Raw genomic sequence first — 11,329 nt, 5'->3', positions numbered from 1 at the left:
GACTACCTCAAGGACGCGGTGCTTAACCAGGTTTTGCAGAGCTCCATCCCCCTTTTGCTCCCAAACATGATCAAATCTGTCGGATTCCCTTTTGGCGGACAGATGCACATCGCCATCATGAATTTCACCCTCATTCGGCTTGTTGTGCCTGAGCTTGTCGTCTCCCTTGGCAATACCAGTGTGGCCGTGCGGGCCTCTAATGTCCAAGTTGACTTGACTTTGGATTGAAGATACTTGTATAGCAACACATGGCTTCCTCAACCCCTGTTCGATGCAGGTGAAGTTGACATCCAGGTGCTTGGGATGTAGGCAGGGGTCTCAACAAATATCAAAGAGGAAGGAGGATCATTGCAATTCACCATTCTTCAATGCGGGACTTACATTCAAGATCTGAATGTGCAATTGCATGGTGATAGTTCCTGGTTTTATCAATGGTATGATGTGTCAACCATTTTTTGACCAGCTAGAGACATATGGTGTGATGTTGATGTGGTAGAGTTCTCTTATTTTGGTATTCTAGCCACAACCCCTAAGCAAGAGGTATACACAGAGCTGGCTGAAGGTTTAAGGGGCAATGACCCATCCATCAGTCCAGGATCTCAGGTAAAAAGCCAGTGAATAACTTCAAAGTTTGAATACAAACTACTCGTGTTGAAATTTAGTCATTCTATAATTTTACGTTTGTTTTGGAGGTGTTCATCTTACAACCAAGTTTCTAAATTGTCTCAAGGATCAGTTGCATAGCCTTAGAGCATGGTCATAATCTGGATGTGTCTACTCTTTTGATGTCATGCTTGTGGTCTTAGTTCAATTTTCGGATCAACTGTAGGCCCTTTTATGTAATCAAGATTGATGTCTTATATTGATCTAACAAACTGTTTAGTATTTTTTATTTAATTGAGTTGTATAAACTAGCATATCAAATGAGGGCATTTGATGCATTATGATAGTGTACAATGACAATTCTGATATGTTTCTCTCTCTGGTGAATTTCACAGGTTGCAGATCAGGAGACATTTGGTACACTTGGAGCCATAGTACAGAGTAGGACAGGGACTCATTAGGTTGGGTTTCTGACAAATTGACATGTTGCGGTTGATTTGGACTACCCCAACCATAAGATGTTCCATCCACTGCCTCCAAATGTTGGACCTGGTGTTTATTTGGGTGCAGTGGAAAGGGCAACGTCTTTTATTATAGATGAGCGGTGGTATGGCATTTTTACAAGTGTGAATCCAGGTTTTCCTCTTTGCTACTTGTTTTTGAGCTGTTTGCTGTTAAGGCATTCTTTATTGTCCATTTTATAAACTTCTTTGTGAGTTGAAAGAAGAATTCTGGTTTCCGTTTCTTGATATGACAATATTGATACTTGATGATGTTTGCTCATGGGGCAGAGACATTTGTGCGATCTGATGGTGCTTTCATTCCATTCGGGGACAATTTTGATGTCTCCAAAGTCACAACTACTATCAAAGGGGTAGGTGAGATGGGAGATCTTATAACTATTGACTTGCAAGTAAGAGTCAATAGCATCGTGGGGATGAGGGTAATAAAAGTTGGCAGAAGCTCAGGGCTAACAGAAGGAAGCATCATGGCATATGCCTTTGAGTACAATGACGAGAAGGGCAATTACTTTTTCACTGTTTTCCTGATTATGGGTGAGAACCAGCAGGCATTTGACATGCAGGGAGACAGTGGCAGCCTGGTACTGATGCTTGAAGAAGGCAAGAAAATGCCTAGCCCTGTGGGAATAATATGGGGAGGCACAGCGAATCGTGGGTGTTTGAAACTTTAGAATGGAGATGCACTTGTGAATTGGACAAGTGCAGTGGACCCACAGTCACAACATCATCAATGGATCATCAGACTGTGATGAGGAGGATAGATTGGATGAGGAATCAAATGCATCAACTATTAGGAAATGCGTTGAGATTCAGCAAGCCATATCCATAGGAGCCACATCATTTTTTCTAACAGAGTACAAGCATTTGGTTTATTTCATGGGCATATTTGCTGCTGTCATTTTCTCGTTCTTGGGATCTATGAAGAGGTTCAGTACTAAGGCCCAACCTTGCAGATACGATCCAAAGTAGGAATGTGCCCCAGCTCTCTTTACAACGATTTTCACTACAGTTGCATTTATATTGGGAGCTTTGACGTCCATATTGCTGACAATGTGGGTGATAATGTGGGAGATATTGCTAGAATGGGTTTAGATCTGTTTGGCTCCTTTGCTGAAGCTTCTTGCGTAGCTCTTATTGTGGCTTCCATGTCATCATTTGGCACAAATCATGACTTCACTGCTATGTGCTTCCCTCTACTCATTAGCTCTATGGGCATTGTGGTGTGCCTCATCACAACCTTGTTCGCAACTGATGTGTTCGAGATTTCAAATCTAAGGGATATTGAATCTAGACTGAAGAGACAGTTTGCTGATATCCACCATCTTAATGACATTCGATGCAGCTTTTGTTTGTTGGGTGGCACTACCATCCATGTTTTATATGTATGATCCTAACGGTGGTGCAAAGATGGTTCAAAACCAGAAACTATTTTTTTGCGTTGGAGTAGGGATTTGGGTAGGGTTGGTAATTGGCTACGTTACAGAGTATTTCGCCAGCAATACATATAGACCAATCCAGGATGTTGCTAATTCTTGCAGGATAGGAGCTGTTACCAATGTCATCTTTGGTTTGGCACTTGGCTACAAGTCTGTAATCGTTCCAATATTTGCTATTGCTATTGCCATCTATGTCAGCCATACCCTAGCAACCATGTACAGGATCAAAGTTGCAGCTCTTGGAATGCTTTGTACCATTGCCACCTGTCTAGCCATAGATGCATATGGTCCCATAAGTGATAATGCTGGTATCGCAACCGGTCTCTGGATGACCATGATACTTCTTACACATCTCTCCACAAGAAGCGCAGCTGCAATATAGACTATGAGGCCGCGAAGGCTTTCAAGATGGACAGATTTCTCAACCATAGGACTTCTTCAAAGTCCAGCTTGTGGCATCAACAACCCCCAGTTGACAACACTCCGCTCTCCAAATTGGTCTCCATGATCCGCACTTTGGGGGAGCGCTTTCTCAGATTAGAAGAGATGAAACTGTAGATGCAGAAAGTTTGAGCAATTTCGTGATGATCTGGAGGCCAGGCATACAAAGATGTTCCTAGATTCCCAGAAGCAGATTGCTAAGATGTTTTCTTGGGCTCTGAGCAGTAGTAAGAAAACTGATGAGCTCTTGCTGATGATTGTCGGTATTGTGTTCATCATTTGATTATTCTAAATGTTTCTTTCTTCTAGCTGATTTTTGGCTCTTCATGCTATGTTTCATATCATTTCATCTATATTACAGCTAATGCATTGAAATTATTCCACACTTTGTTTATAAGAAATGTTTCGAGCTGATGGGATGATATTTCATTTCATTCTTATTCTAGCTCTTGAAATGTTCCAGTTGATGTTTCATTATTATTCCAGTTGTTGAGTTGTTCTAGCTGATGTTTCATTGTTTCCAGTTGTTGTTTGTCTATTTTCAGTTGATTTGTCTATTCAAGCTTATGTTTATTCTACTTGATGTTTTATCTATTCTAGCTAAGAAGCTGATGTTGTAGCTAATGTGTGCTCACTTGATGCACTTCTGGGGTTCCACTTCCGGTGTCTTGTGTCTCTCTTCTCTTCTCTCTTCCTCAAGTTCCTTGTCTCCCTCGCGCACTGTTCAACAGGAAGTCTGTAAGATGCTTCAAACCAAAAGGAGAAGTTGGTGAGCCCATAAAAGTATGAACAATGAATTCCTTATTTTCACCTACTCAATTTATTATCAGATGGTGTAAAGAACAGGGCAAAAAAGGTATGCGTGTTTTGATGTTTTGATGTTTTACAAATGCGTGTTTTGATGTTTTACAAATGTCTCTTATGTTTCTAAACTTTGGTTTATTATGTATACATAAAGGTAACAAAATCACAAATGATGGTACAAAAGATAATGGAACAATGAAAGCTAAGGAGGTCATTGGCCCTAATGTCTCTTCAAATCACGATACAGGTATATGTTTTTATTTCTACTAAACTTTGAAAATTAAAATTTGTACATATTTTACATCTTGCTTTATTAGGTGATTCATTTTGAGATTAACTAGCTTTAATTAGTATCTTTGTCTAGTTTAAAATGTTCATAGTTATTCATATTTTTAAACTTTGAGTAATTGTGTGTATATATATAAATATAGATTAAAGAACAACAAAAGGTGGGAAAAGAGGTAATGTAAGAAAGGGAGATCAGGAGGTTACTTGCAATAATGTTTCTTCAAGTCAAGATGTAGGTACCAACTTTAAGGATCAAAAACTTGTACAAATTTGGTGACCCAAATTGATACAAAATATCTAATTACTTTCTTTTGTGTTATTGAAATTTTTCATAACCTTGTATTATCGTGAGCTTTGGTTAACTCTATGTATATATAGGTAAACAAGTTACTAAAGATGACACAAGAGACAATGCAAGAAAGGAAGACATTGAGATTGCTTGTCTTAACACTTCTTCAAGCCAAGAATCAGGTATTACCAGCTTTCTTATGTTGATAATGAGTCATTTTTTGAAATGGTTATACTAACTAATGATATTTGATCACTTGAGTATCAATAGGAGTGATACGCATACCATCATATGATGATATCTATCGGCGACCCATGTTGAAATTTAGAGAAGAGGGTAGGCAAACATATTGAAATTTAGAGAAGAGGGTAGACAAACATTTATTACTTTGCAACATATTGGAGTTTTAAGGGATAAAACAATCAAGACACACATGTTGCTTAATTAGTTTTTAGTTCTATGCTCCTTTACAATTATTTTCATTTTTCTTTTGGTTGCTAAAAGTAGATGTTGATGTCTTAATTTGTTTAATCTATTTTGATCATTAGATGTATGTTATTGATCCTTACTTAGAAATGATGACATTCTCTATATAATTTTCTAGTTAAAAATTTATTGTGCAATTTCTTGTTTGATATTAGCATGTCTAAGAGGAAGGGCAAAGTAGATAAAGTGATAAGGAAAAAAGATTCCCTAGTTGAAAGTACATATAAGTAGGGAATGTAAAAAATAGGAAAAATGAGAGATTTCCTAGTGAGAGTACCTAGGGAATCACCTCTAGAAAATTTTTCCTATATATGAAATATTTCCTATATAGGAATTATTCCCTACATAGAAAATTTTGTATTTTCCTATGTAGGAAATATTTTCTACATAGGAAAGGTCTTATGTGATTCTCTACTTATTCTCACTAGGAAATGTCCCATTTTCCCTAGTTTTTACTTTCCCCACTTATATGTATTTTCAACTAGGGAATTCCATGGGGAATTCTCTTTTTTTCCTATATGGGGATCGATTGAAAGTTTCTTGTGTATTAGGAAATAACCAATCAGGAAAACCCTAACTCAGGTCGATCCTAAGTGGGAACAGCCAGAATACTTCCGCTGCGTGGCAGACGTGGAAAGTCCTAGATCGAAAATCTCGTAACATTCCATGGGAGTGCCGGGCGGAGCTTTCTAGACTTCCTTTTCGATGGACTGCTAAGACGTGTCCTGGATGATACTAGTGGACACGTTACAGTTGGTAACGGAGCCAGGTTAACAATGGAATTGTTTTTATGAAATTATAATAAAATGAAGCAAAGCAAATGTTGTTGTCCAAAAATTTTCTTATCTTCAATGTTGTCTTGCAGAATTACGAAGCGTGGAACAAGTTCTTGGTATTTCGAGTCATGTTTATGACTGCAATGTATTCTCTGCTTTATAGACAAAGGATTGGGATGATGAACATCCTGGAGTAGATCTATAATCCATCACCTTTGTACATGGAATGAAGATGGATGGGTGCTTCAAGAATCTACTATATAGCCGCCCATCGATTTGCTTATCTACAGACCAACCTAAAGAGGATCAAGTGGTTGGAAGACCTGAAAGTCGTGAAGCTGTTCGTTTTTGTGGAAGCTCACATAAATTCAACTTTATATATTCGAGGTCGGAAGGTTGAGATAAACTCACATATATATGAGGAAGTAACCCGTGTAATCCCCGCCGACAGGATTAAAGTGTTGGGCCGCCATGAGAAGTATGGATTCCAACGGAAAGGATATCCTGAACTTCCAATGACTTATCGATTCCTGAAGATCCATGACCCAAAACCTTACTATTACACAGTTCCTGTAGATAAATGCAATACAACGTTGTTCTCCCCAAACTAAAAGTAGCAGTTGGCTTATCATCACATGAAACATTGTATTCAAAAGGGCTATGCCCATATAAATACAAATAAAGACTTCTTTTTATGTCTCATTGTGCATAAGAGTTGATAAAAAGTTAAATAGCTACATTGGTTACATGATAGCGGAATTGAAGATGTAATATAAGTTAACGTCGATTATCGTATAATAACATTAAGAAAACCTTTATTCAGGCACAACCCCAGGTACAGGTTCCTAATTCGCCTCCTATATCAAGTACTGCTGTAATCCAGGAGAAGAAGTTCCTTCTCAAGTAGATTAAGCCACTCGAGTTTGACGGGAGAGGCAGATTCATCCAAGCTGATGCTGAAATTTCGATTGAATCCATGGAGGATTACTTTGAAGTAGCCGGTCACTTCAAGAGGCAATGTCCCAAGCTTGGTGGAGGACATCACCAAGCGCCTTTCCAAGGAACAGGCCGTGGTCAAGGAGCCACTACCCGAGGAAGAGGAAGAACCGCCTGCATTGCCAATAGGAAAATGTGCGAAGAAGAAGAAGAGGAAGATCCGACCATGGAAGCAGAATTCGAAAGAGCGACAGTCCATGCCGCTTTACACAAGAAAGGGCCGAATCGCCAATTCTTGGTGATTCAGACACCGTCGGACTATCAAGGTAAAGGTTTCAAGACCTTGATTGATTTTGGCAGTATACATTCCTTTATCTCACCAGCATGTGCAAAAAGGTTAGAAATAACCACAGTAGAAGCACCTATCCTACTTGTGGAATTGGCAAATGGTCGTGAGGTTACTTGTACCAGGCAAACTGCTAAGGTGGAATTCTTTTTGGGAGGAAAGAAGACTTCGGTCAAATTTAGAGTCATGAATTTAGGTATCCATGAGTGTCTACTCGGAATGGATTGGCTTAAGCCTAACGATGCCCACATTCACTGTGGAAAGGGTCAAGTTTCCTTTCGAAACTCTGAAAGGGAATTAGTCACAACTCAAGGCGAGGCTAGAGTGCCGAGAATCCAATTGGCCAAAGTATCTTGGATCATAAAAGGAGTCAGAAAAGGATTACCTGTTTACTTGATCAAACTCAACAAATTAGATCAAAAGCAAGAGTCTCATGAAGGACCTTCGTGGTTAAAGGAATACGCGGACGTATTCCCTGAAGAGTTGACGGAACTTCCGCCTCAAAGAGAAGTGGATCATGAGATTAGGTTAGTACCTGGAAATGCGCCAATTGCAAAGAGACTTTATAGAATGTCCATACCAGAAGCAATTGAGCTAAAGGAACAACTCAAGCAACTATTAGATCAGGGCTACATCCGGCCTAGAAATTCACCGTGGGGAGCTGCAGTACTATTCTAGAAAAAAAAGGATGGGACACTTCGACTATGTATTGATTATCGAGGGTTGAATCAATCGACAGTCAAGAACAAGTATCCTATTCCTAGAATAGATGAGCTTCTTAATCGTCTCCAGGGTGCGAAGATCTTCTCCAAGATTGATCTCAGGTCAGGTTACTATCAGGTAAGGATCAAGGAAGAAGATATCCCAAAAACGGCCTTCAATACAAGATATGGGCACTTTGAGTTCCTAGTTATGTCATTCGGGCTTACGAATGCACCTGCCACCTTCAATAGGTTAATGCACGATATCTTTAGGCCATATCTTGATGATTTCGTGCTTGTCTTCTTTGATGACACTTTAGTCTATTCTAAACAGGAAGAAGATCATGAACCTCAACTTCGGATTGTCCTTGAGACAATGAGGTCACATAAGCTGTATGCTAAGATGAACAAGTGTGCATTCTTCAAGCGTCAGATTGAATATCTGTGATTCATAGTATCAGTAGAAGGAATCTCAGTGGACCCAGCCAAGGTTAGATATGTGCTTGAGTGGCCAACACCAGTATCCGTCAAAGAGATACGTAGCTTTCTTGGATTGACAAGATGGTATAGGGTCTTCATCAAAAACTATGCTTTGATTACAGCACCTCTGACGGACTTACTGAAGAAGTAGACTTCCATTGCATGGTCAACTCATGAACAAAATAGCTTCGACAGATTGAAGCAAAGTTTGGTATCAGCACCTATTCTAAAACTTCCAGACCTCAATAAGGAGTTTGAGGTAGGAACTGATGCTAGCATTCTTGCCTTGGGGTGTGTACTTATGCAGGAAGGTCATCCAGTAGCATACTCTTCAAGTAAATTGAAGAGTCATGAAAAGAACTATGCTACGCATGATCTGGAATTACTAGCTGTCATCCATGCTCTAAAGCTTTGGAGACACTACCTGTTGGGTAACAAGTTTACTCTAGTAACCAACCATAAGAGTCTCAAATGGATCTTTACCCAGAACGAGCTCAACATGAGGCAACGTCGGTGGATTGAAGTGTTGGAAGAATATGACTTTGAAATCAAGTATCGACCAGGAAAAGAGAATGTAGTTGCCGATGCACTTAGTCACAAGGCATTCCTAGATTCCCTAATCTTGCAGAATCCATCGACGGCCAAATCCCTAGCTACAAAAGTATCTATGCCAAACAACCCTATACTTGATTAGCTAGAGAGGAAGCATGCCATGATTTGGTCTACCAATCAATACTGAAGGAGATCTCTATCAAGGAGCAGAACCAAAAGTTGCAGGCTAAGTATCAGGAATTTTCCATTAATAGTGGACTTGTCTACTACAAAACAAGGTTGTGTATACTAGCAAAGCAAGTCACTTAAGCAGAAGATATTGTGGGAAGCTCATGATTCTCCTTTCGCAGGACATCCTGGCTATTCTAAGACTCTTAATACAGTTAGGAAGAGCTACCATTGGGAGAGGCTCAAAGGTGATGTTCTCAAATATGTCATCGAGTGTTTGTCTTGCCAACGTATCAAAGCCGAACATGTCATGATGCCAGGGAAACTACAACCGCTTGACATCCCCCAAATGAAATGGGAATTCATCAGTATGGATTTTGTTGTAGGCCTACCCCAAGTCCACGGAGGATACAACTCCATCATGGTTGTGGTTGACATGCTTACTAAGGTTGCACACCTTATTCCAATAAAGACAAACTATAAAGCCTCAGACATTGCAAGATTGTTTATCAAGGAGATATTCAAGCTACATGGTTTACCTAGAAGAATCATTAGTGACTGTGATTCTCTCTCCACATCACACTTCTGGAGAGCTATCTTTGAAGCTATTGGGACTCAGATCTATTTTAGCACCGCCTACCATTCCCAAACGGATGGCCAAACAGAGCGAGTAAATCAAGTCATCAAGGATATGCTAAGGGCATATTGCTGTCGAGAGCCGAAGAGGTGGATTCAATACTTGCCTTTGGTTGAATTTGCATACAATGCTTCTTACCAGCAAAGCATTCAAATGACCCCTTTCCAAGCATTGTATGGTCATGACACTCAAAGTCCCCTAAAATTTTCTGATCCAACCTTAAGGGTTGAAGCTTCAAGACAGATGTTAGAAGAGATGGATGACCAAATAAAGTCAATATGACAGGACATACAAGCGGACAAGGATAGACAGAAGGCATACACAGATTTGAAGCATCAAGAAAGGGTCTTCGAAGAGGGAGACATGGTCTTGATTCGCGTACGCCCTAAAAAGAGTTCTCTATCCTTAGGAGATTTCAAGAAGCTAAGTCCAAGGTATTGTGGACCATACAAAACTCAAAAGCCTAGGACCTAATGCTTATAAATTGCAACTTCTTGAGAACCTAAAGGTTCATAATGTATTCCATATCAGCCTATTGAAGAAATATGTACCTAATCCTAACCATGTACTTGACGATCAACAAATTGTAATGCCTAGTCAAGGGGTCCTTGAGCTAAGGCTTGACAAGATCTTAGATGTTAGGGAGAGACAATTAAGATCCAGAACCTTGAGAGAATGCCTCGTCCAGTGAAAAGACTATCTCGAAGAGGATGCCACTTGGATAGATGAAGGCACACTCAACCATCAATATCCCTAGTTTATCTCGAGATGAGGACATCTCAATTCCTCTAAGGGAGAGAGAATGTAATATATCAAATAAAATAAAAGCAAAAAATTTTCCCCCCTCCTCCCCCAGCGGACATCGCGCTGGAGGGGAAGCAGGATATGGAATGCAACACGCTGGCACCCATGTAGGTGCTGGGGCCATGCGTGTTGCCGTGTAAGAAAGGGAGGATTCCCCCTCCCCTCCTATTTAAACCAGGCTGTGTAGGTGCAAGGGAGGGACGGAAGGGCAGAATTCGAAAGGACTCGCTGCTGCCCTACAATTAGTGGAAGGAGGGAGGGACAAGCCTCCTCGTCGCCACTCTGCCCTGACAAGGGCTGTTGAACTATTGCTGGGCTAGAACGGCATCACCCTGCCGTCAGTCCGTGTTGCCCACAGTTGTTGGTCGTCGCCAGTCACTGTTTGGCCACGCGGGAAGCTCTAGAAGCTTTCAAAGGGGGGGGGGCCTCTTAGCCCCCATTCCCTTGACCTCGAAACCACATCCCCCTGTGTCTGAACCCCCTTTCTTATGGGTGTTAGAACCCCCATAATTTACCCATTAAGCCTTTTCCTTAGGCCTTAAAGACCCTTTTCCTCCCCGGATGTAACCCCCTATAAGCCCTTTTATTTGGGCTTCAAAACTATTCACCCCCCTTTTCCCCCTCGGTTTTAACCCCTATAAGCCCCTTTCTCTTGGGCCTTGGAACCCACCCTCCCCCTCCGTATTTTTTTTAAAAAATCCTCCTAAGCCCCTTTTTCCCCCTTGTGTTGCCTTTCATCTTTCCCCCCCTGGGTTTTAAAACCCCTAAGTCCTTTTCACCCCCGTGTCCACACACCCCTCCCTCGTGTCCTAAAATCCCTCCAAGATCCCCCTTCCTATACCTTTCACTCCCGTGTCCAAAGATCTCCCAAGGCCCCCTTCTTATGCCTTTGGAACCACACACACACACCCCCCCCTGTGTTTTAATCCCCCTCATCCCATGGGTGTTGGAACCCCGTAATTTAAACCTCTCCTCCCTTGTATTTAACCCTTAAGCCCCTTTCTTTTGGGCTTGTTACTTCCCCCCCCCCCCCCCCCCCCCGTGTGTAAAACCCTATGGGA

At 41.0% G+C, this 11,329-nt stretch overlaps 1 pseudogene; it reads left to right on the top strand.

Moving 5' to 3' along the window:
* Positions 1-1,121: 1,121 nt before the first annotated feature.
* Positions 1,122-2,953, top strand: LOC148030316 (uncharacterized; annotated as a pseudogene).
* Positions 2,954-11,329: the final 8,376 nt, after the last annotated feature.

This window comes from Lygodium microphyllum, chromosome 10 (assembly GCF_053477565.2).
Source record: "Lygodium microphyllum isolate KBCC chromosome 10, Lygodium_microphyllum_v1.1.10, whole genome shotgun sequence".
In the NCBI taxonomy this organism is placed as follows: Eukaryota; Viridiplantae; Streptophyta; class Polypodiopsida; order Schizaeales; family Lygodiaceae; genus Lygodium; species Lygodium microphyllum.
The sequence above is the reverse complement of the archived record's forward strand: the minus strand, read 5'-3'. Positions and strand labels throughout refer to the sequence as shown.